Source organism: Mobula birostris, chromosome 11 (genome assembly GCF_030028105.1).
Source record: "Mobula birostris isolate sMobBir1 chromosome 11, sMobBir1.hap1, whole genome shotgun sequence".
NCBI lineage: Eukaryota > Metazoa > Chordata > Chondrichthyes > Myliobatiformes > Myliobatidae > Mobula > Mobula birostris.
The window spans coordinates 23,623,726-23,651,267 of NC_092380.1; positions in this window are offsets into that span (position 1 = coordinate 23,623,726).

Below are 27,542 nucleotides of genomic sequence, written 5' to 3' on the forward strand. Positions count from 1 at the left end.
TTGTTTATCAAAGTATCAAATCAGCCAATTGTGTGGCAACAACTCAATGCATAGAAGCATGCAGACATGGTCAAGTGGTTCAGTTATTGTCAGATCAAACACCAGAAAGGGGAAGAAATGTGATCTAAGTGACTTTGACCTTGGAATGATTGTTGGTGCCAGATGGAGTGGTTTGAGTATCTCAGAAATTGCTGATCTCCTAGGATTTTCATGCACAACAGTCTCTAGAGCAGGGGTCACCAACCTTTTTTTATGTTATGGGCCAATACCTTTAAGCAAGGAGTCCATGTACCCCAGGTTGGAAACCCCAGCTCTCGAGATTACAGAGAATGGTGCAAAAAACAAACAAAAAAAAAATCCAGTGAGTGGCAGTTCAGTGGATGAAAATGCCTTCTTAATGAGAAAGGTCAGAGGAGAATGTCCAGACTGGTTCAAGCTTTCAGGAAGGCAACAGTTACAAATAACCGCGCGTTACAACAGTGGTGTGCGGAATGGAATCTCTGAACGCACAACACGTCGAACTTTGAAGTGGACGGGCTACAGCAACAGAAGACCACAAACATATATACAGTGGCCACTTTATTAGATACAGGAGATACCTTATAAAGTGACCACTGAGTGTACAATCTAACAGATTATCACATGCTGCCATCGAAATGTGAGGCGACTCTCGCAGGCTGCCCCCAGCACCTCCTTGGGCTTGTTAGTTATTAACGAAAACGACATATTTCCAGTGCTGTGTGTTCCAGTGCATATGTGATTTAGAATGTGACTCTGAGGAAGAATAGGAATAGAATGTGGGGATGGACTGACAGGATCCATTTATAGGATGCTATCACAGACTTGATGCATCAATGGCTTCTGTGAAAAACACAAAAGGTTTTGCAGATGCTTGCAATCTTGAGCAACACACACAGAATGCTGGAGGAACTCAGCATCTATGATTCTGTCTTTAAAATGTATTCGAGTTGATGGCTGAGATAAATATCGACCGGGGCATTGAAGAAAATTCCATGTGTTTTTAATTGTGCTGTGGGATGCATTGGACCACAGAAAAGAGAAATTTAATGACTCCTCTGATGTGTACAGCTTCCTCAATACAGTAATTGTCACTCTGGATTTTGTTCTGAAGTCTCGAACACCTCACATTTTGAATCCTGCCACATCGATTGCACAAAGCTAATCAGACAAGATTCATTAGTTGGCTAATCTCTCTCAAGAATATTGCATTGAAGTGAGCAAATATTTCAAGGGCTGTCAGTAATCAAAACTCCAGCCAGTCAGAGAGTTACCAGATAAGCAGGCAAGCCAAGGCTCAGTATGGTAATAAATCATTTTATTAAAAACTCTGAAAGTTAGGTAGAGTTAAGCCCTTAATGACAGAGCAGTGTACTAGGAAAAGCCTGTGTCCTTTTTGCATTTGACATTTCACAGTACTTAAACGGTCGTAGAGTAATACAACATAGAAACAGGCCTTTGGATCAGCTTGTTCTCGACAGCCATCAAGCTAGTGTAGTCGCGCGCAAACATGCTACTAAAGAAACACATGGAGGCAGAGAGAGCTGAATTCAGAGTACCTTTACTGATTCAAAATCGCGCGCTTAAATCTCCCCTCCCATGGGCCCCTGCAACCCGTGGGGCGGACATGATGTCAGACTGTCCCTGGAAGATCCGCCCCAAGCAGGTAGTTCCAACTCGCGGCTCCCGATGGCGGTTCGAGTCCTGCGTGTGCGGGCCGCCACACTAGTTCCATTTGCCGTGCTTGGCCCAAATTCCTCTAAACCATTCTTATTCATGCAAGCTGACTGATTGCATCACATCTTTTGGTACGGAAGCTCCAATGTGCAGGATCACAAGGTGATGCAGAAGGTTGTAAACTCAGCCAGCTCCATCACAGATACAAACCTCTCCACTGCCGGGGGCATCCTCAAGATCGGTACCTCAAGAAGATGTCATCCTTCATTAAGGCCACTCGTAATCCAGGAAAAGCTCCCCCTCATGCCAACCTGGCGTATTGGGTGGCAACCTTGCTGTTTCTTTAACGTTTGTCTGTTTTACGAGGCCAAGTTGCTAGCTCAATGCTCAACCCAGCACAAGTGAACTCGTGTAAGGAGCTGACTGGATTCGAACACAGGACCTTTCGCTCCAAAGTCTGGTGTGGATGCCACTGCACCACTGGCACAGATTACCATTCAGGACCTGTCCTCTTTTCATCACCACCATCAGGGAGGAGGTACAGAGGCCTCAAGACATATACTTAACAATTTAAGAATAGCTTCTCCCCCTCTGCCATTAGTTTTCTGAATGGTCTATAAATCCATGAACATTATCTCATTAGTCATTTTTTGTACTATTTATTTATTTATAGAATTTATCATAATTTTATGTCTGCACAAAACAAATTTCACATCATTGTAAATCAGCGACAATAATTCTAACTTCACCTGTCCAATCCAAGAGTAGACAGAGCAACCATTTTGTGGATTACTAATGCTCAGTCCATAACGGCCATCTCAAACTTCCGGTTGTATGCCATATTATCTTATTCATTCTCCCAGACTGCCTCATCTATCCCCAGCCTTCTGCACCACTGTGGTGAGGCCAAATGTAAATTGGAAGAATATCTCACATTGTGCTTGGGTAGCTAGTTACCCATTAGTATAACCATTAAAGTTTTGTATTTCAGGTAACTCCCCACCTTCAGAGATGTCCTCCCACACACACATCATCAGTGCTCCAGCATCTCTCCTCCCTATCCCATCTTTTCTATAGATGCATAGTGGAGAGTATCCTGACTGGTTGCATCGTGGCCTGGTATGGCAGCACCGGGAACGGAAAAGCCTGAAAAAAGTGGCGGATAGAGCCCAGTCTCTCATGGGAAAAGCCCTCCCTATCATTGAGCACATCCACAAACAGCGCTAAGACAAGAAAGCAACCTCCATATATCCGGGACTCCCCACCATCCAGGTCATGCTCTCTTCTCACTGCTGCCATTGGGCAGGGTGTCCAGGAGCCTTAGGTCCCTCACCACTAGCTTCAAGAACAGTTATTATCTAACCATCAGGCTCCTGAAACAGCGTAAATAACTTCACTCACCTCAACACAGAACTGATTACTGGACACAACCTATGGCTCACTTTCAATAACTCTACAACTCATGTTCTCAGTATTATTTATTTAGTTATTATTTGTTTCTGTTTATGTATATATATTTGCACAGTTTATCTTTTTTGCACATTGCTTGCTTGTCAGTCTTTGTGTGTAGTTTTTCACTGATTATATTGTACTTCTTTGTTCTACTGTGAATATCTGCAAGAAAATGAGTCTCATGGTGGTACGTGGTGATAATAAATTTACTTTGAAATATGAACTTGAACTTTGAATTTATTCCTCCCATTCACCTTGCTGGTTTGATTTGTCCCTCATTTCCCCCTCATCTTGTTCTACCTGTTACCTATCATCTCTTTTCCCACCCCACTTTGGACTTCCATATACCATCAGTCTTTTCTATTCCATTTCAATCTGGATGCTGATTCTCACCCAGAATGACAACATGCACCGTTTGCCTCCACAGATACTGCCTGACCCACTCAGTTCTTCACCAGAACAAGTACTACACCTGCTCTACCACCATTCAGGGCCCCAAATAGTCCTTCCAGGTGAGGTGAAACTTCGCCTGCAAGTTTGTCGGGGTCATCTACTGTACATGGTGCTCCAGGTCTAATCTCCTCTGCATTGTCGAGAACCGATGCAGATTGGGGAACTGCTTTGTTGAGCACCTTTGCTTTCTGTGCCACAAAAGGCAGGATTTCCCAGTGCCCACCCATTTCAATTCCCATCCCCATTCCCATTCTGGCCTGTCGGTCCATGGCCATGATGAGGCCAAACTCAGGTTGGAGTGGGCCACCTCTTATACCACAACTCTGTCCCAGGCCCTAAACTCCTCAAGGTTTGATGTTCTTGGTACTGAAGATGACATGTTGTTCCTTGAGTTTACATCAAACCTTGTTGTAGCAGAAGGCATAGTTTGCTGGGACTGACTGTGGGAACTAAACTGGCAGGTAGTAGTGTGGGTCCCTGACATGAGAACTTCTGCTACACACAAAGTGATCTTAAGGCGTTTGTCTAGTGACCTGAAGGTTGCTAGTTCGAGCCTCAGCTGTGGCAGCGTGTTTGTGTCCTTGAGCAAGGCACTTAACCGCACATTGCTCTAGTGCAGGGGTCCCCAACCTTTTTTGCACTGTGGACCGGTTTAATATTGACAATATTCTTGCTGACCGGCCAACCGGGGCGGGGCGGGGTGTGTTCAAGTAGGGTTAAACTCAACTCGACATGTCTCTTACAGTTAGCGTTGCCAATTTTCTCACTCCCAAATAAGGGACAAAAGTAACAGTCAAATTCCGGGACACTTTACCCCAGGAAAGACTACCATGACCATGAAGCCTTGCGCGGGCACCTGTGTGCGCATGCACGTATGTACCGATTTTTCTCCCGTCCAAATCGGTTTTGCCTTCATCTTCCCGACTGTACTGTACATACATTATTTCTACTTTATATAGGCTGTGTATTTATCATATCATTCCTGCTTTTGCTATATGTTAGTGTTATTTATTTTCGGTTTTATGTGTTATTTGGTATGATTTGGTAGGTTATTTTTTGGGTCTGGGAACGCTGAAAAATTTTTCCCATATAAACTAATGGTAATTGCTTCTTTGCTTTATGCCATTTCGGCACGAAAGGTTTCATAGGAACGCTCTACCTTACCTTAGCAGGGGAAATACGGGACAAACCAATTTAGCCCAATATACGGGATGTCCCGGCAAATACGGGACAGCTGGCAATCCTGTGTTCAAGTTCAACAGTGCGTGACAGGGAATGAGGAAAGGTGCAGCTGACTCGTATCGTTTCCTCACAGCCCAGTAGCAGGTGCTCTGCGGCCCGGTACAGGTCCACAGCCTGGTGGTTGGGGACCGCTACTCTAATGTCTGTGCGAGGAGTGGCGCCCCACACAGACTTCCAATCTGCGCCTTGTAAGGCATGAAAATGCCCGACACAGGCCTCTCATGGTCTGAGTCAATGTTCCCCTCACATCTACGGATGTGCTGGGCTGTCCGCACCACTCTCTGCAGAGTCCTGCGACTGAGGGAAGTACAGTTCCCATACCAGGCAGTGATGCAGCCAGTCAGGATGCTTTCAATTGTGCCCCTATAGAAAGTTCTTAGAATTTGGGGGGCCATATCAAACTTCTTCAGCCGTCTGATGTGAAAGAGGTGCTGTTGTGCCTTTTTCACCACACAGCCAGTATGTACAGACCACGTGAGATCCTCGGTGATGTTTATGCCGAGGAACTTAAAGCTGTTCACCCTCTCAACCCCAGATCCATTGATGTCAATAGGGGTTAGCCTGTCTCCATTCCTCCGGTAATCCACAACTAGCTCCTTTGTTTTTGCGACATTGAGTGAGGTTGTTTTCTTGACACCACTGTGTCAGGGTGATGATTTGTTCTCTCTAGGTTGCCTCATTATTATTTGAGATTAGGCCAATCAGTGTAGTGTCGTCGCAAATTCTTCATCTCCTGTTCTCGATTTTTATTGCTTATCTATCACTATTATTTCTTTTGTTTTGCAAATTTGTTGTCTTTTACACACTGGTTGTCCACCTGGTTGGTCAAATCTTTCATTGATTCTGTTATGGTTATTGGGTTTACTGACTTTGCCTGCAAAACAATGAATCTCAGGGTTGTATATGGCAACATATATGTACTTTAGTAATAACTTTACTTTTATCTTTCATGTTAACAATCATCACAATCTAAGGGTGTTTTGGGGATGCCTGCAGGAGACTGCAGGTGCTGGAACTCGGAGTGACATGCAAGATGCTGGAGAAACTCAGCAGGTCAGGCAGCATGCATGGAGAGAAGAGGTCCAGGTGAAGGGTCTCCATCTCACACATTGATTGTCCACTTCTCCCTTCCGCTGGGTTCCTCTGGTATCTCAATTGTTGCGCTGAATTCTACAACATCAGACAACTCACTTTCTCAGCCTGCACCCAAACCTGATACTTCCTTTGTAAGTCAATCTGCTGTGATATCAGCTTTGTTCCCTCTTTTCAAAGGCACTGAACGTCACAGGATTTTACACTCCTGCCTTTGTAACTCTCTAACCATCTCTGTTAACTTTTACGTAGAACACTGCAGCATATTGTTAAAGGCCCTTCGGCCCACAATGTTATTCTTGCATTTTAACCTACTCTAAGGTCAATCTAACCCTCTGCTCCATGTAGCCCTCTATTTCTCTTTCATACATGTGCCTATTTTAAATGTCTCTGATGCATCTGTTTTTACCTCTACCCCCGACAGTGAACTCCAAATCACCACTCTCTGTACGAAAAGCCTACCTCTGACATCTCTCCCTATAATTTCCCTCAATCACCTTGTAATTTGAGCTGTATTTCTTGCTGAGACAGCCCTGGTGAACCTCAGCCCCAGTCTGTCACAGAAATTCCCTCTGATCCATCCATTACTTACCTCAATCTTCTCTATGACTTAAAACCAACTTATTTATCATATTTTCCCACACACATTGAATCTTCAACCTGAAACACTTACTCCCTCCTTCTGCAGATACTGCCTGACCTGCCAATTCCAATGTTTTCTGCTTTCTGCTGTCAGATTCCTAGCCTCTGCACTTTCTTTGGCTCCCACTGATGTTCCCGAATCCGTTCTCCTCAGCCATCTGCTGAGACAATTCCTAAACATTGACATGCTTTCTCTCCACCAGCCACTAACTCCTGCAACCCATCCTACTGCCTTTAAGGCTCCGGTATAAAAAAGCTGTCTCCTCCGCTCTGACCTAAATTTTCTGTGTGCCTTACATTTGTAAGCTTGGGCAGGCGAGGGTTTGAAGAACCTTTAGCACACAGTGTGGTGCCAGAGGGATGAGGCTGTTTGCTAAATTTCCACAATGTACTGTACTCTGGGGCCTTCATTAGCTTTGTATTTTGTTTGAGGTTGTCTTTCCGTTGCACAGAAAAGAAATGTTTGGAGTCTTCTGTTCCCACAACAGCCAAGTAATGCAAATGCCAGGTACTAGGAGCAACATTTGAGAAGGGCATGTATCCTGGGAGACCGTAGACCGACCAGCTATATAGAATGAAGCCACTGGGTCCTCTAAATCTCTTCGAAAGAGCCACCTAATTAATCCCACTCCCTCAAACTTCCCTATGGCCTCCAACTTTTTTTTTGCCTTTTTTACCTTTTCACACTAAATACAATCCCCTTCTGAACATTGGATTTGTCTGCATGCCAAGGTTTGCAGATCTTAACATCTCACTTTTTTGGAAAAAGATCTCCCCCAGTGACTCTAATTATCTTACACCTTTGTTCTTTGGTGGAAATAGATGCTTCTTACCTACTCCAGGAGTCCATAATTTTGAAATCTCTATTAAATTTCCTCACATTTTCCTCTGCTGCATGGACAATATCTTTGACTTTCCTCAATAAATGGTTCCTTATCCCTGATCATCATTATCATCATCATTATGTGCCATGTTGTATGACATCATTATTTGCCGTGTTGTATGACATCACCATTATGTGTCGTGTCATATGACATCATTATTTGCCGTGTCATATGACATCACCATTATGTGTCGTGTTGTATGTCGTGGGTGATCATGGTTTTTCCATGACCATGCTGTGTACATACATCTATTGATGCTTCTGGACACATCTTCAGTGATATTCCTGGAATCATCGGGTGTTTCGGGTCTTTCAACATCATACAACCTCCTCCAGGTGACCCAGCCGGGGCTGATCAGACCCCAGCTCGTGTCCAGATGGCTAGCTACTTATGACTCCATGGCTCCCCTCTTTTGAGCCACAGCCATCTTGAGGCCTTCTGTTCCGCATCGGTGGTGCTGTGGATGGCTCTCCTCTTCCTCTCTCCCTCGATGCCCAAAATGCTGAAGGCTCTGGCTAAGGAACAGGCTATGATTGTTCTTGGAAAATTCTTCTACAAAAGTGGTTTGCCATTGCCTTCTTCTGGACAAGATGGGTGGCCCCAGTCATTATCAATATTCATTTCTCTTCATCTCTGTTCACAAGGGAGGTCCTTGTATTCTGAGGCTGTGCCCTCCGGTCCTAGAGACCCTCCACTATAAGAAACATCCTCTCCATGTCCTCTTTCTATAGGCCTTTCATTATTCGATAGGTTTCAATGAGATCCTCCAATTGGCTGCCTGGCGCCAGTGATCACATAACCAGGCCTTGTGGTATGCACCAGCTGCTCATACAACCATCCACCACCTGCCCCCATGGCTTCACGGGGTAATGATCAGGTGGAGCAGGGTCTAAGCAGTTACTACACCTTCCCTAAAGGTGATCTGCAGGATAATGGACAGAACGAGCACCTTACACCCCTTTTGGTAGAGATGTATCTCCACTCAGCCACCCTGATACAATTTTAATAAACGACCTATCAATCTTTCCAGATCAATTGAAAATCTATCCTTAAAGTACCATGCCCAAAGTTGAATGCTGAATTGAATCAATGTTGCATAAAGATATTAACAATTGATTTATTTATTTTTATTGATTTAGACATACAGCAATTACACCCATGTGACTAATCAGCCTAATCTGTACATCTTTGGAATGTGGGAGGAAACCACAGCCCCCAGAGGAAACCCATGCGATCATGGGTAGAACGTAAAAATTCCTTACAGAAAGCGGCGGGAATTGAACCTCTGATCTTACAGCTGGCATTGTAAAGCACAATGCCACCGTACTGCCCAAATAGACCCTTGCGGGTTGCTCCCAACATGTCCTCAGACTGCGTTGGTAGTTGACGCAAGTGATGCATTTCACTGAATGTTTCGATGTTTCGATGAACGTGTGACAAATAAAGCTGATCTTTAATCTTAAATATGTTAATAATTCAGTCTGTGAAGTGGAGGATCCTGTCAGCTATTTAAACAATCCTCCTTCTCCAAAGATTTATGTCTGTAATCATTCTGGTTTTTGTTTTGTCTGAGGTAGAGTCCGGGCCTGAATCTTTGGAGGATTTCATTGAAACCTATTAAATATTGAAAGGCCGAGATAAAATGGATGTGGAGAGGATGTTTCTCACAGTGGGGGAGTCTAGGACCAGAGGGCACAGCCTTGGAATACAAGGACCTCCCTTGAAAACAGAGGTGAGGAGGAGTTGCCTTAGCCAGAGGATAGTGAATCTGTTGAATTCATTGCCACAGACGTATAGAACCCAAGTACTTGGGTATATTTAATAGGTTCTTCATTAGTAAGGGCTTCTAAGGTTACAGGGAGAAGGCAGGAGAATAGGGTTGAGAGGGATAATAAATCAACCATGATGGAATGGTGAGCAGATACGATGGGCCAATTGTTTTATTCCTGCTCTGATATCTTATGGTCTATCTGTCTGTATCAGAATCAGCCATTTTTTTCTGTCATCATTTGGGCTCTGTTTTTCTTTTTGAATTCATATACTTTGGATTGCTGGATCAATCTAACTCATCCCTCCTACATAGCCCTCCATTTTTCTATCATTCATATGCCTATCTGAGTTTCCCTTAAATGTCCGTAATGTATCTGCCTCTACCATCACCTCTGGCAGCGTGTTCCACCCACTCAACACTCTCTGTGTAAGGAACTACCTCTGACATCCCCTCTATACTTTCCTCCTATCACCTTAAAATTATACCCTCTCATATTAGCCAGTTCTGCCCTGGGAAAGTGTCTCTGCATGCCCAGTCCACTTATACCTCTGATTATTTTATACACCTCTAAGAAGTGTCCTCTCATCCTCCTTTGCTACGAAGAAAAAAGACGAACTTCATTCAACCTGTCCTCATAAGACATGCTCTAATCCAGGCAGCATCCTGGTAGATCTCCTCTGCACCCTCTCAAAATCTTCCACATCCTTACTATAATGAGATGACCAGAACCAATCACAATATGCCAAGTACCGATGGAGAATAATCGACTTGACATATTAACTGTGGTTCATTATCCACCAGCACTGCTTCATCTGCGGAGCATATTCGCGTGGAGTGCCAGGTGACCCCGGCTTTCCTGGTTACCTGGCGCAAGGTGGAAAGGGTGATAGAGATATCCCTGCAAGCCCTGTGCTGAGCTGAGATAGTTATTGAGGCTGCAGGTAAGGGGAACCATTCCTCCTCAGATACTGGCTGAACTGCTGAGCATTTCGGTTACTAAGGATACAGATCTACAGATTCTATCAAGTTAGTTAGTAAACACTGAACCTCTATGTAACCTGCAGAAAATGGGGTATTTCTGTGGATTGTACCTGGTGCTGCCAGTGCAACCCCCTCTACATTGATGGGACCCAACGCAAATCGGGAGACCGCTTTGTCGAACACCTTCACAAAGTCTGGTGCAAAGGACAGGATCTCCCAGTGGCCATCCATTTAAATTTGACTTTCCATTCCCAGTTTGACGTATCAGTCCATGGCCTCCTATGCTGCCATGATGAGGCCAAACTCAAGTTAGAGGAGCAGTACCTCATATTCCATCTGGGGAGCCTCCAACTTGATGGCAGGAGCAATGACTTCTCTAACTTCCGTTATTCTTTTGCCCCTCCATCCTTCTCTCTTTTTCCATTCCCCATTCCGTCTCCCCCCTCACCCCTTCTCCTCTCCGCAACCCCCTCTGGTTCCCATCCTCCTTCCCTTTCTTTCATAGTTCAGTGACCTCGCCTACCATATTCTTTCCTCTTCAGCTCTTTACCCCCTCCTACCTATTCCCTCCCAGCTTCTCACTTCATCCTCCTCTCCCACCCACCCACCCTCCCCCTCATGGTCTCACCTATCACCTGCCAGCTACTACTCCTACCTCCCCCCCCCCCGCTCCTTTCTGTGCCAGTCCTGATGAAGGGGGTCTCAGCCTCAAATGTCGACTGTTTATTCACCCTCCATAGATGCTGCCTGACCTGATGAGTTCTGCCAGCATTTTATGTGTGTTTCTGTAGGTTCTCGGTGTGATGTTGGAAACAGTGCACAGTATAGGCAGTCATTGATGTTGGTTAAATGATAATTATTGACCAGTGGATTGTTCAGAGGGCAGACCAACTTTATTAATCTCATGAAAAAGGCAGCATCACAACAGCAGCTTGTGCACTCAGAAGTCATTTTATTAAGTACACCTGCTCGTTAATGCAAATATCTAATCAGCCAATCATTTGGCAGCAACTCACTGCTTAAAAACATGCAGACACGGTCAAGAGGTTCAGTTGTTGTTCAGACCAAACATAAGTGACTTTGACTGTGGAATGATTGCCGGTGCCAGATGGGGTGGTATGAGTATCTCAGAAACTGCTGATCTCCTGGGATTTTCACACACAGCAGTCTTTAGAGTTTACAGAGAATAATGTGAAAAACATGAAACACCCAGTGAGCGGCAGCACTGTGGGCAAAAATACCTTATTAATTAGAGAGGTCAGAGGAGAATGGGCAGACTGGTTCAAGCTGACAGGAAGGTGACAGTAACTCAAATAACCAACAGTGGTGCGCAGAAGAGCATCTCCGAATGCACAACACATCAACCCTTCAAGTGGATAGGTTACAGCAGCAGAAGATCACAATCGTACACTCAATGTCCACTTTATAATGTACAGGAGGTACTCTAACACAATGGAACATTGTGCTTGAATTTCTGAAGTAAGGCAGCCCAAAATCTCTGATTTAGGGGCAAGGGCTTCCACTGAGGCACTATTAGGAGACCTTTGCATGCAAATTTACTGAAAGCCCCATGTCGTTCATGAGGGTCTCAAGTTGTGGCTCTCTGTCAATTGAGCTCTTACTCCCATCTCTTTTGATACATTGAATTTCATACATTTGATACTGCTGCCACAATACAATCAAAAGTGCTTACCATTCCATCCCTAGACTACATTCTGGGAAATCTGATCAGCTGGCTGTCCCCAGGAACCACCAGACTTCAAAACCAGCATGGATAACTTCACTCATCTCAACTGTCAACTGATTAACTCACTTTCAGATACTCTACAACTCAGTTTTTCCAGTAATATTGATTTACTTTTCTTATTTATCTTCTTTTTGCACATTGGTTGTCCATCTTTGTGTGATCCTGCTGTATTTCTTTGTTTTCCTGTCCATACTTGCAAGGACATGAACCTTAGGTTCACATATGGTGACATAAGTGTACTTTGATAATAAATTTACTTCGAACTCGCAACTTTTTAAAACTTTGAACCCAGAGCAGCACACTATAGGAACAGGCCTTGGCCCACGATGTCTGTGCTGAACACAATGGCAATTAAAATGAATCTCTTCTGCCTATAAGTAAAAAACCTTCCTCTAATATTCCCCCTGAATTTCCTACTCCTTACCTTAAAGCCAAGTCCCCTTGTATTGAGCAGTGGTGCCCTGGGGAAGAGGCACTGGCTGTCCACTCTATCTAGACTACTAGACAGGTACATGGAGGATTTTTAAGGTGGGGGGTTATATGGGAGGCAGGGTTTAAGGGTCGGCACAACACTGTGGGCCGAAGGGCCTGTACTGTGCGGTACTGTTCTATGTTTTATGTTCTATAAGTGATCTATATCCCTCCAGGTTATTTTCCACAATTTGAGAAGTTGGGTCTTTCCCCTTACTGGTTTTTCACCTGGATCCCCTCCCCCACCCCTTTATCTTTCTCCTTACTGGTTTTTCACCTGGAACCTACCAGCCTTCTCCTTCTCACCCTCCCCCCACCTTCTTTACAGGGCCTCTGCCCCCTCCCCCGACAGTCCTGACGAAGGGTTCCGGCCCGAAACGTCAACCGATCTTTTCCACGGATGCTGCCCGACCTGCTGAGTTCCTCCAGCGTGTTGTGAGTGTTGCTTTGACCCCAGCACCTGCAGATTATTTTGTGTTTGAGACGTTGGGTATTTTTAATTTTGGAAGAAATTGGTTTATTATTGTCACCTGCACCGAGATACAGTGAAAATCTTGTGTTGAACACTGTTCATAGAGATCAACTCACTTCACAGTGCACTGAGATGTTACAGGGTTAAATGATGACATAATGCAGAATAAAGCACCACAGTTACACAGTGGTGCAGTGCAGACAATAGGGTGCAAGATAATAATCAGGTGGTGTAGATTGTGAGGACAAGAGTCCATCTCTTGAGCCTGGTGGGCTGTGCTTTCAGACTTTTTTATCTTCTGCCTGATGGGAGAGGGGAGAGAGAGAATGGCCAGGGTGGGTAGTGTGTATTTAATATTTCAGTAACATTTGAGTAATCATATATATATATAGTTAAATATGCATTCCTGTTCATTTAAATAATTCATTACAGGCTATATGTATAAATACATTATTGATTGCATATGTCATCACGCCACCACGTGATATGCACGCACCTTGCTTAAAGTAACCACAAAATTACATTCCAGGCTCCCGTGCCTTCCTTTGAATTAGTTTAGTGTTGTGAAGTTACAAAACGTACCAGGTGGAGTGTTTGATTACACTGGCCACTTCAACGGGGCGTCGAGAAGTGTGAAAGAGAAAGCACAGAAATCCGTCATCTTTACTTGACACCAGTCCAGAATTACAGTTAGCAACCTGAAACAGCAACCCTGGCTGTGTTTCTCTTACCTAGCCTCTGACTGCATGGCTAGGCACAGCTCAAGCACCATCTATAAATAACACCACTAGCTGGCACACTCGGAGATGGAACAACTCTTACAGGAATGAAACAGATTAGCCGGTTGAGTGATGCTGCCAGAACAGTTTTGCACTCGACAACAGCGAGACCAAGGGATTGACTGTGGACTTCAGGGAGGGGTAATCAGGAGAATGCACGCCAGTCCCCCTCGAAGAGTCAGCGGTGCAAAGGGCGAGCCGCTTCAAGTTCCCGGGTGTCAGCATTTTGATGCAATCATGAAAAAGGCACGCCAGCTGCTGTACTTCATTAGGAGCTTACAGAGGTTTGACATGTCACCAAAGAATGTAACATACATCTGCAGATCATTCTAACTGGCGGCATCTCTGTTTACTCTGGCAGCTCCAGTGCACAGGGTCACAACAGGATACAGAGTGTTGTAGACTTAAGCCCTTATTTATACTTCAACGCGACACCATAATACGGCGACACCGCAAACCCTATGCAAAGCCGACGTGGATCCCTATGCCAGAGCCTGCGTTGCTGTGACATGCACCTCTCCCAAAATGTAACCACGTGTCGTGGCAACGCAGATTGTAAGAACTGTGATTGGTCCACTTGGTAGCATTGCATTTCCTCCTACGCTGCAATAGCTTCCCATTGGGCGACTGAAGGGCAGGGAAGGAACTCTGGCTGCAGTACTTTCCTTGAAGCTTTACAGACCTCCGAAATTATGGAGGACACATTTCACTTTTATGAAAAAAGATGCTCGCTTCTTGTTTACCACGAGAAAGACTACCATGACCATGAAGCCTTGCGCGGGCAGGTGTGTGCGCATGCGCGACGTGCACGAATTGCAGAGCGATGCAGACACACCAACGCACAAGTATAAATGCTCACAATGCGCGTAGGTTACGGTGTCAAGTTAACACAGAAGTATAAATCAGGCTTTAGCCAGCTGTATCATGGATATGGAGCTTCAAGAAGGGTGGGATCCATCATGAGAGACCCTCATCATCTGGAGCATGCCCTCTTCTCATTATTATCTCTGCAGAGCAGGTGCAGAAACATGAAAACCCTCAATCAATGATTCAGAAAGAACTTCTTCCCCGCTGCCATCAGATTTCTGAATGGTCCATTAGCTATTAAGCACAACCTATATTTTCCCTTTTTTTTAAAGCGCTATTTATTATTGTAATTTATAGTAATTTTATGTCTTCGCAATGGACTGCTGCCTGAAAACAACGAATTTCACCTCATCTCAGTAAGTGACAATAAATCTGATTCTGCCTCTAAAATCATCCGACAGACATCACTTCTGTCAGTGCAGTAAAGATTTAAAGAAGCAAGATTAGCTTTATTTGTCACATGTGTAGTACATCGAAACACTGGAACGTACATTTGCGTCAATGTCCGACACAATCTGATGATCTGCTGGGGGCAGCCCACGTGGTCTGGTATGGAGCGGCCAATGCTCAGGGTTGGAAAAAGCTGCAGAGGGCTGTAGACTCCATCGTGGGCACTAGCCTCCCCTCTATCGAGGACAACTTCAAAAGGCAATACCTCAGAAAGGCGGTGTCCATTATTGTGGATCCCCATCATTCATGTTATGCCCTTGCACCATTACTACCATCAGAGAGAAGATTCAGGATGAGACCATAAGACCATAAGACATAGGAGCAGAATCAGGCCATTTGGCCCATCGAGTCTGCTCCCCCATTCAATCAAGTCTGATCCTTTTTTCCTATCTCCTCCTCAACTCCAGTCCCCGGCCTTCTCCCTGTGACCTTTGATGCCATGTCCAGTCAAGAACCTATCAATCTCTGTCTTTAATACACCCAGCGACCTGGCCTCCACAGCTGCCTGTGGTAATAAATTCCCCAAATTTACCGACCTTTGGCTAAAGGATTGTTTAATGTCATTTCCTGTATACAAGTGTAAAGGAGAACAAAATAATTTTTACTCCAGATCCGATACTGCACAAAAAAAACACATTATATACAGATAATAATAATAAAAACACAATAAATATAAACACACAAGATAGCTTATATATGGATTGATTGCATATCCATGAAATGACACTAGGCACAGGAGTGTCTGTACATGAGGTGACTGACAGCAAGTGATAAAGCAGTGGTGGCTGGGGGTGTGGAGGGGTGGGTTAGTAGGTGGAGGTGCTGGTCAGCCTTCCTGCTTGGAGAAAATAGCTGCTTTTGATTCTGGTTGTCCTGGCGTGGATGCTGTGCAGCTTCCTCCCTGATGGGAGTGGGGCAAACTGTTCTTGAGCAGGGTGGGTGGGGTCCGTCATGATGTTACTGGCCCCTTTCTGGCATCCTGCTGTATCTATGTCCTTGATGGCGGGTAGTCTGGTCCTGGTGATGTGTTGGACAGTTTTGACGGCCCGCTGTAGAGCCTTGCTGTTCATCACAGTGCAGCTTCCATATCGCGCAGTGATGCAGCTTGTTCGATGCTCTCTGCAGCGAATCTGTAGAATGATGTGAGTATGGATGTGCAAATTCCAGCTCCCTTCAGCCTCCTTGGAATTTAGAGGTGTTGGTGAGCTTTTCTGACCGTGTAGGATGTGTTTTGGGACTATAAGAGGCTGAGTGAGATGTGCACTTCTAGGAGTTTCTAGTTTATTGCCAGCTGACTCTACATATATACAACCAAATGAAACAGTGTTCCTCTGGACCATGGTGCACCCACTCAATGTATATCACACTCAACACATTAATCAAAATCTTATACTATAATTAAGTTAATAAAATATTATTCAAAAATGCATGGAGTAAAGCCCAGCACAGGTAAACAGTAAACAGTACATAAACAGCTCGCTGTCCTAGTGGCAGGGTATTCATTAGTCTCACAGCCTGAGGGAAGAAATTGTTACCCAGCCTGATGGTCCTAGTCCTGATGCTCCTGAACCCCATTCCTGACAGTAATGGGTCAGAGAGATTGTGGGATGGGTGGTAGGGATCCTCAACAATGCTTTGGGCCCTACATCTGTAACGCTCCTGGTAAATGTTACGAATGGGGGTCGGGAGACCCTGATGATCTTCTTGGCAGTTCTTACTGTTCTCTGTAGGGCCTTGCAGTCTGATGCTTTGCAATTTCAGTACCACACAGTGATGCAGCCAGACAGAGCACTCTTACAACACGCTGGAGGAACTCAGCAGGTCGGGCAGCATCCGTGGAAAAGATTGGCCGACATTTCATGCTCGAACCCTTCGTCAGGACTGTAGAGGGAAGGAGCAGAGGCCCTATAAAGAAGGTGGGGGGAGGGTGGGAAGGAGAAGGCTGGTAGGTTCCAGGTGAAAAACCAGTAAGGGGAAAGACAAAAGGGTGGGGGAGGGGATAGGCAGGAAAGAATAGGGGAAAACACAATGGGTAGTGGAAGGAGGCGGAACCATGAGGGAGGTGATAGGCAGCTAGGGGAGGGGGCAGGGTGACATAGGGATAGGGGAAGGGAGGGGGAGGGAATTAACAGAAGTTGGAGAATTCTATGTTCATACCAAGGGGCTGGAGACTACCTAGATGGTATATGAGGTGTTGCTCCTCCAACCTGAGTTTGGCCTCATCATGGCAGTAGAGGAGGCCATGTATGGACATATCTGAATGGGAGTGGGAAGCAGAGTTGAAGTGGGTGGCTACTGGGAGATCCTGTCTGTTTTGGTGGACGGGGCAGAGGTGCTCGACGAAGTGGTCTCCCAATCTGCATCGGGTTTCACCGATGTAGAGGAGGCCGCATCGGGAGCACCGGGAGCACCGGATGCAATAGATGACCCCAACAGACTCACAAGTGAAGTGTTGCCTCACTTGGAAGGACTGTTCGGGGCCCTAAATAGTGGCAAGAGAGGAGGTGTAGGGACAGGTGTAGCACTTACGCTTACAGGGATAAGTGCCAGGTGGGAGATCCGTGGGGAGGGACATGTAGACCAGGGAGTCGCGGAGAGACCGATCCCTGTGGAAAGTGGAGAGGGGTGGAGAGGGAAAGATGTGCTTAGTGGTGGGGTCCTGTTGAAGGTGGCGGAAGTTGTGGAGGATAATGTGCTGGATCCGGAGGCTGGTGGGGTGGTAGGTGAGGACAAGGGGAACTCTGTTCCTGTTGTGGTGGCGGGAGGATGGGGTGAGAGCTGAAGTGTGGGGAATGGAGGAGATGCGGGTGAGGGCATCATTGATGACAGCAGAAGGGAAACCACGATCCTTAAAGAAAGAGGACATTTGAGATGACCTGGAACTGAAAACCTCATCCTCAGAGCAGATGCGACGGAGACGGAGGAACTGGGAATAGGGAATGGCATTTTTGCATGTGGCGGGGTGGGAAGGGGTATAGTTGAGGTAGTTATGAGAGTCAGTGGGCTTGTAGAAGATGTCAGTGAACAGTCTGTCTCCAGAGATGGAGACCGAGAGATCGAGAAAGGGGAGAGAAGTGTCCGAGATAGACCAAGTGAATTTGAGGGCTGGGTGGAAGTTAGAAGTAAAGTCGATGAAATTGATGAGCTCAGCATGGGTGCAGGAAGCAGCACCAATGTAGTCGTCAATGTACCGAAGGAAAAGTTGGGGAGCAGTACTAGAATAGGTTTGGAGCACAGACTGTTCCACATAACCAACGAAGAGGCAGGCATAGCTACCTCCCTCATGGTTCCGCCTCCTTCTACTACCCATTGTGTTTTCCCCTATTCTTTCTTCACCTTTCCTGCCTATCACCTCCCTGCTTCCCCTTCCCCACCCCTTTATCTTTCCCCTTACTGGTTTTTCACCTGGAACCTACCAGCCTTCTCCTTCCCTCCCTCCCCCCACTTTCTTTATCAGGCCTTTGCCCCTTCCCCCTACAGTCCTGACGAAGGGTTCCCGGCCCGAAACGTCAACCAATCTTTTCCACGGATGCTGCCCGACCTGCTGAGTTCCTCCAGCGTGTTGTGAGTGTTGCTTTGATCCCAGCATCTGCAGATTATTTTGTACTTTTAGGGCACTCTTGATGGTTCTCCTGTAGAAAGCTGTTAGAATGGGGGCGGAGAGCCTTGTGTACCTAAATCTTCTCAGAAAGTGTAGTCACCTTCTTGACTACTGAGAAGATGTTGTGGTTCCTGATTAGATAGTCTATATGTGCAGACCAAGAAACTTTGTTCTCTTCACTCTCTGTACAGTAGAGCCATCCTGAAGCCCACAATCATATCACAAATGAGAGAAAGTCTGCAGATGCTGGAAATCCAAGCAGCATAAACAAAATGCTGGAGGAACTCAGCAGGACAGGCAGCAGCTATGGAAAAGAATATAGTCGACATTTCAGGCCGAAACTGTACTCTTTTCCATAGATGCTGCCTGGCCTGCTGATTTTCTCCAGCATTTTGTGTGTGTTCCACAATCATATTTTTTATCTTGTTCACGTTGAGACTCAGGTTGTTACTCAGACGCTATTTGACAAGCCTCTCTACCTCCTCTCTGTGTGCTGACTCATTGCTGCTGACAAGGGGAGCCACTCTTGTATCATCAGTGAACTTGATGTGGTTCGAGCTGAATCTGACAGTGCAGTCGTGAGCCAGTAGCGTGAACAGCCACAGGCCGAACACACAAGTGTGTTTAATCAGCTGAGGTTCAGGCTGCTGGCTCACGACTGCACTGTCAGGTTCAGCTCGAACCATGTCATCAAATTCTCTGATGATACAACAGTGGTTTGCCTCATCAGCAGCAATGATGGGCCGACATACAGAGAGGAGGTGGAGAGGCCTGTAAAATGGTGTCAGTTTGAACTGCTGGCAGTTTCCATTGCTGTGCCACCGATCTAAAGGGAGTTCGAGTGGTGCCAGTTCTCCTGAGGTCAATAACCATCTCTTACAGGATCCTGAAGACACACACTCAACGTTTTAGGAACAGTTTCTGCCCCTCCAGTGTCAGATTTCTGAATGAACAATGAACCCATAAACACTACCTCACTATCTTTGCTCTTTTTACCTCTTCTTATTTAATAAAGTATATATATGTCATCAATAAATAAATATATTTATTATAATTCATAGTATATTTTATCCATTGAAAGAACAAATTTCATGACATATTTCATTGATAATAAATCTGATTCAAATGTCGCCACACTTCTGGTGCCAACAGTGCATGCCCACAACTTACTAACCCTAACCTGTACATCTTCAGGAGTGTGGGAGGAAACTGGAGCACCCTGAGGAAACCCGCACAGTCACAGATTGAACGCACAGACTCCTTACAGACAGTGACAGAGGTTAAACCCCTATCATTCCTGTGGGAAGATGGCGGCGCGATGCAGCTCGCAGCGGCCACTCCAGTGGTGATGTCTGTTATTTGTCAAGTAGGGTGCCGTGCACAATCCCGATTTGATGGAGACGGACGTGAGAGCACGGAGGAACATCTGGTGAAACTTCTGAAACGCCTGCTTCGCTGCTGCTGCTACTGTGTGGTCCGAAATCTCCGGAGGAGAAGGCCCTGAGTTGTTGGCTTTGCTTGTTGCTCGGCGGCCGGGGCGGGGTCAAAGCGCTCGGCAGAGGATGGTGCTCGGAGAGGCTGGTCGGAGGCTCAAAGTTTTCGGACGGACTCAGAGTCGGCTGCCGTCGGGTGCTTCCAATGGTGCTGCATCGGCGAGTTGTTGGCGCTTGGAGGTTCGTGGCGGGGAGAGTTCCTCCCTTCTGCCGTCTGAGTGAGATGATGAGTCTATCGGGACTTGAGACTTTTTTTTACCGTGCCCATGGTCTGCTCTTTATCAAATTACGGTATTGCTTTGCACTGTTGTAACTATATGTTATAATTATGTGGTTTTGTCAGTTTTAGTCTTGGTTTGTCCTGAGTTTTCTTGTGATATCATTCTGGAGGAATGTTGTATCATTTTTTAATGCGTGCATTTCTAAATGACAATCGATGAAAACTGAAGTGAACTGAACTTATAGCCGGTGCCATAAAGCATTACCCTACCTGCAGTGCTCCCATGCCTCCTCTCAGAACAGTCCTCGGTGTGCCAAGTGCGATTTTCACCTGCCGTCTCAGAGACAAGAGCGTGGGCATAGCTGGCCGAGTTAGTGGGTTCCCAAATTGAGTTTATTGGCAGAAACACAAGCACGGTGAGTTAGAGGTACAGAGAAGAAATATTCCTCAAGGAAACCTCAAACCGCCCTGCCTCTGCATTCTTCCCACTGTGGTTCCAACAGTTACTGGCACTGGGAGTTTTCTTATCTTCACCTGAGGCCAGCCTTTGAGTTGCTCTACACAATATCCATCATAAAGGACTCGCAACTGTCGAGTGCATCTAAGTAGCACTTGTCAAGCTTAGAGCTCTGCTCCTGAAGATTAATTCCTCTCCACACTGACGTCTCCCAAAGTGACCATCCTGGCTGAATATTTTTAGCCCATCGTGATGCATTGCCAAGCAGTCACAGTTGTGGGGAGGACGGACACGGCCATTAATACAGGTAAACATGAGCCACCATTTATCTCAGTGGCACTGGGAAGTGAGACATTCCACTTTCCAAGTCACTGGCTGCTGTCGGCCTTTGAGGGAGGGATTGGCAGCCCTGGGCCTCAAGCTGGTGACCTCCAGACCACCATGAGCTGGTGTGGCCTGTCCCTGAATCACATAAGGCCACGGTTCTCACTGGAGTCCTTTCTGCCCTGGATCAGCACAACAGAGGAAAAAGGGGAAAACTAAATGCAAAAGCTTCCACTTATATAGATATCCCTTAACGCTTTACAGCGCCAGCAACCCAGATTCAACTCATGCTTCTATCTGTAAGCAGTTTGTCCTTTCTCCCCAAGACCGTGTGGGTTTCCTCCGGCTGGTCTGGTTCCTTCTCATATTCCAAAGGCGTACAGGTTAAGAGGTTAGGGTCAATGAGTTGTGGGCATGCTACATTGGCACTGGAAGCATAGTGACACTTGCAGGCTACCCCCTACCCACTGTGTTGGTCGTTGACGCAAACAACGCATTCCACTGTAAGTTCTGGTGCTTCGATGTACATGTGGCTAATAAAATTAATCTTTCATTTTCAATCTCATTAACACTTCCCCTTTCCCTATTTCTCATCTGACGCCTTACCCACAGATCCTCAAATTCTCTGACCTGCTTCATTACCGAACATCTAAATGGCCTTCATCAACGGACAAGATGCCGGCTGAACTCTGTGGTCAGGCAGCATCTGTGGTGGGACATGGACAGTTGATGTTTTGGATCGAGGCTCTTTATCTTGACCGATTGCATCTAAGGCAGGAGTTCCCAATCTAGGGTCCTTGGTTAATGGAACGGGTCTATGGCATGTCATAGGTTGGGAACCTCTGATTCGAGATGACTTGATAAAGGTGTACAAATAGAGGCATAAATTGATTGGACAGCCAGAGATTTCTTCGCAGGGTGAAAATGGATAATATGAGGGGCCATAATTTTAAGGTGATTGGTGAAAAGTATAGAGGGCATGTCAGAGGTAGGGTTTTTACAGAGAGAGAGGCAGGCATGTGAAATGCAGCCAGGGGTGGTGGTAGAGGCAGATACATTAGAGACATTTAAGAGACTTCTAGAGAGGCACATGGATAAAAGAAAAATGGAGGGCTATGTGGGAGGGAAGGGCTAGATTGATCTTGGAGTAGGTTATAAGGTCGGTGTAACATTGTAGACTTAAGGGTGTCTTTCCCTCTTCCTCTCCAGTCCTGAAGAAGGGTCCCAGCCCAAGATGTTGACTGTTTATTCATTTCCATAGATGTTGCCTGGCCTGCTGAGTTCCTCCTGCCTTTGGTGTGCGTTGATCTGGATTTCCAGCATCTGCAGATCTTCTCTTGTTTTGAGCCTGGGCAGTGTGATACTGTTCTGTTTTAAATGCCAATGCCCTGAATATACTCTGTGACTGAACTGACAGCAAAACTGGGAAGGGGAAATCTGTCACTCTTACCCACAACATCCTGCCAAGGGTCATGTCCTACTTTCACAAATTGTTAGATCAAAGAATGAAGGGCAATGTCCCAGATCATACTTCATCGGATATTCTCCCTATGGGACCTCAGGTGTCGCAGTGAATTTTGTGGCTACTCACCTCCTATTTCCTGCCTTGGAAGGTGAGTTAGGCTGTGAGCTACAACTAGGCCTCAGGAAGAGGACAAGGCCCTCGGGCCATCCTAATGGATTCCCAACTACTTGCTGCTTCCTCTAAAGTCTCCAAATTTCTCCTCGGGGGAGTTAAACATAGAATAAAACAGAAGACAGAAAACAGTACAGCATAGGTACAGGCCCTACGGCCCACAATGTCTGCGCCTCACACCATAATGAATTTAAATCTCTTCTGTCAGCTAATGGTCTGCATCCCTCCGTTCTCTGCATGTTCATGTGACTATCTACAGCCTCTCAAACACCTCTATCGTATCTGCTTTCACCACTACCCCTAGCGGCCTGTTGCAGGCACCCATCACTCTCTATGTAAAATAAATACTTGCCTACGTATCTCCTTTAAACTTTCCAACCTTCTACTGAAATGCATGTCCACTAGTGCAGTGGATTCTGGTTAATTGGGACAAATCGGGACCAGTACATTTTGGCCCAATTAAGCAGCTGCCCCAGTTAGCTGAAGTTTCATGGAAGTAGTTAAAAAGGTATTAAAAAAAAACTACCATTTAACTGAGTAACAGGTTATGTATTTAAATGATATACAGAACAAATTAGAATACCACTGGTATTACTACAGTACTATAAAACTGTGTACCAGTTTCTAATAGTTACTGCTGGAGGAATTCATCTAGCGTATGCTGCTGTGTTCTTTTGATTGACTGTAAATGAACAAAATCAGCACAGACACCTTGTGCAGATTGTGGACTGTCTTCATACAATACTTTCGACAATTGCATCCCCCAAATCTTCATTTTCATTGCAACATTCAAGGTGATTGCTGATCCCTTCAAATTCTTCATAATTCCTAACTTGTTGAAATAATGAAATTATTTTGTTTTCATTCCCAGCTGTATATAACATCTTGAAGCCTGAATGCTTGAAACCGGAGTGAGCAAAACAGTTCTGAATAACATTACTGCTTGTCTCTCTTTAACTACCAGTGACAAAAATTACTACTTTTTGAAAATGAACACACACAACTGACACTACTTAAAAACTGTTCGACGTATTGTCTAACGACCACACAAATACAAATAACTGATGCTAGTTAGAAACTGTTTGGCAACAGTCTCTTGTCTCAATTAAATGGCATAGTGTCCCAAATAAATGAAGAGAATCCCAGCTATTTTCTCGATTGGTTTTTGTTCTTTAAGAATTGTCCTGAATAAGTGGCTGGCCTGATTAACTGGAATTCACTGTATTTGACATTTCTACCCTGAGGAAAAAGATATTATCTATGCTCTCTGCTCTGTGACCACACTTGGAGTTCAGTATTGTGTTCAGTTCTGATCACCTCATTATAGGAACGATGTGGACATGTTAGGGAGGGTGCAGAGGAGATTTACCAGAATGCTGCCTAGATTACAGAACATGTCTTATGAGAATAGGTTCAGCAAGCTAGGGTTTTTCTCTTTAGACTGAAGGAGGATGAGAGGTGACTTGATAGAGGTCTACAGGATGATAAAAAGCATAGGTCGAGTGGATAGCCAGAGACTTTTTTTCCAGAGCAGAAGTGGCTAATACAAGAGGACATAATATTAACATAGAAACATAGAAAACCTACAGCACAATACAGGCCCTTCGGCCCACAAAACTGTGCCAAACATGTCCTTACCTTAGAAATTACCTAGGGTTACCCATAGCCCTCTATTTTTCTAAGCTTCATGTACCTATCCAGGAGTCTCTTAAAAGACCCGATCGTATCCGCCTCCACCACCGTCGCTGGCAGCCCATTCCACACACTCACCACTCTCTGCGTAAAAAACTTACCCCAGAGGTGATCAGATAGAAGTATCGGGGGGGGGGGGGGTGTGGAAATGGAAACGTTAGATGTTGGTGCTTTACACAGAGAGTGGTGGGTATGTAGAATACCCTGTCAGGGGCTTTGATAGAAGCAGACACATTAGAGGCATTTAAAAAATTCCTAGATAGGAACGTGGATGATATAAAGATGGAGGGCTGTGTAGGAAGGAAGGATTAGATTGAGTAGGGTAAAAGGTTGGCATAACATTGTGGGCTGAAGGGTCTGTACTGTGTTTGACTGTTCTCATCATCGTCATCATTATGTGTCGTGTCGTATTGACATGGGCGATCATGGTCTTATCCATGAGCATGATTGTTCCTGGAAAATCTTTGCACAGAAGTGGTTTGCCATTATCTTCTTCTGGGCTGCGTCTTTACAAGAAGGATGACCCCAGCCATTATGGATACTCTTGAGAGATTGTCTATCTGGTGTCAGTGGTTTCAGAACCAGGACTTGTGATATGCACTGGCTGCTCATCCGACCATCCACCACTTGCTCCCATGGCTTCACATGACCCTGATTTGTTGGAGGGTGCGTGCTCAGTTGGGGCTACACCTCACCCGAAGGTGCCTGGAGGCTAACAGAGGGAAGGAGCGCCTTACACATCTCCTTAGGGAGAGACGTATCTCCACCACGCCACCCACTAATGTTCTATGTTAACGGGGATTGAACCATACCAGCTTCACCAGTGCATGCTCAGGAGATGGCAAAGGGAAACAGATGTGAGCCACACCAGATGGGAGTAAGCCATTCCTCTATATCTCATTGCGTGCTTTAAATGTGCCAAAACTAACACTAACTGACACCAAGACAAAAAAGCCCTGAGGTATCAACGAGGGGGAATCATTGCCTTTCACCCAGTGTACTGCAGGTGTATGGGTGCTGTGGATACCATCTGTTACTGTGTTGCTTGTGTGGGTCTGGCGAAAGTACACTCCTCCTGAAATATTTCTATGCTTTCAGTAAGTGTTTAGGCATAGTTTGATTTGCTTTAGCTATTGAGTTTCTTCATGTGTTCAGTGGCCAGTTTATCCTCTACCTCCTGTACCTGTTCAACTGGCCACTAAGTGTGTGTTGGTGGTCTGCTGCTGCTGTAGCCCACCTACTTCAAGGTTCCACATGCTGTGTGTTCAGAGATGTTCTCCACACCACTGTTGTAACGTGTGGTTATTTGAGTTACTGTCGCCTTCCTCTCAGCTTGAACTAGTCTGGCCATTCTCCTCTGACCTCTCTCATTAACAAGGCGTTTCACCCACTGAACTCCTGCTTACTGGATGATTTTTTGTTTTGTTTTTTGCACCATTCTCTGTAAACTCTAGAGAATGTTCAGGTCAGGTCAAGTCAAGTCAAGTTTATTGTCATTTTACTATACTATATAACGTTTATAACCATATAATGTCTATAGAAATGAGACGTTTCTCTGAACCAGGGTGTTAAACACAGTAGTACACATAACACACGATAACGTATGAAGGCACGGATAAAATCTACAGATGAATCACACATAAAAAACAAACTAAAGTGCATTAATATTAAATATTGTAAGGTACAGAGCAGATTAACCAGTGACACTTTGGATATCATGCAGCAGGGAGTTCAGAAGCCTAACGGCCTGAGGGAAGAAGCTGTTTCCCATCCTGACCGTTCTTGTCTTTATGCAGTGGAGTCTCCTGCCTGTGGGTAGAAAGTCAAAGAGGATGCTGGATGGATGGGTGGGTGGGATCCTTGATAATACTAAGGGCCCTGCGTATGCAGCGCTCCTGATAAATGTCTGCATGAATAGAGAGTGGAGCATGACATCATCTATCAGCTACTCACAAGGTAGTCATAACATCTTTACCCCAGCGTCTCCACAACAGCTCACATCTCCATTCATGCAAAGATAAGACTAATGACCCTCTCATTACCTCTGTGATTCTTTATGACCCTCATGTGATTGCTATATCTTTAAACAACTCACAGAGTTTATAAGCTAGAACACTACCCACCATGGATCAGAACTGAAGAAGCCTCTTGGATGAGTGGCAAAGCGTTTTCTAGACAAAACAGCAAGTCCAGTTGCCTTGATTTACTACTGCTTGATATACAATGACCTGGATGACTGAGAACCTTCATAGACACAATTGAAGGGGGAGGTGTTGAGACCCAGCATGGACAGTTCTCTGTGAGAATCCCAGGAGATCAGCAGTTTCCAAGATACTCAAACTATCCTGTCTGGCACCAACAATCATTCCACGGTCAAAGTCAACTAGATCACATTTCTTCCCCATTCTGATGTTTGGTCTGAGCAATAACTGGACCTCTGGAGTATGCCTACATTCTTTTCTGTATTAATTTGCTGCCACGTGACAGGCTAATTAAATATTTGCATTAATGAGCAGGTGTACGGGTGTACCTAATAAAATAGCCACTGAGTGTATACCTCAATATCAGATGAGTGGGATTCATTACCTTTTACCTGGAACATACTGCGCAGTTACAAGTGGGTATGGCCACAGGGTAATTATCTTTAAAGATAAAGATCTTTAAAGATTAGCTCCATTTGTCACACGTACATCAAAACATTGAAACATACAGTGAAATGCGTTGTTTTTAGTGTCTACGACCAACACAATCCGATATGTGATGGGGGCAGCCCGCAACTATTGCCATGCTCCTGTGCCAACATAGCATGCCCAGATCTTACTAACCCTAAGTCTTTGGAATGTGGAAGAAAACAGGAGCATGCGGAAGAAATCCACACATTCATGGCAAGGAAGTACATACTCCTTACAGAGAGTGGTGGGAATTGAACCTTGATCTTATAGCAGCCACTGTAAAGCATTTTGCTAACCGCTACTCTACTATGCCAGCTAAGACTTTATTCGTTAGACCACAGGAGTATGAGGGGTGATTTTACAGAGGTATGTAAGATCATGAGGGGTACAGATAGGGTAAAGGCACATCACCTTTTTTCCCTAGGATTTGAGAACCAGAGGGCATAGGT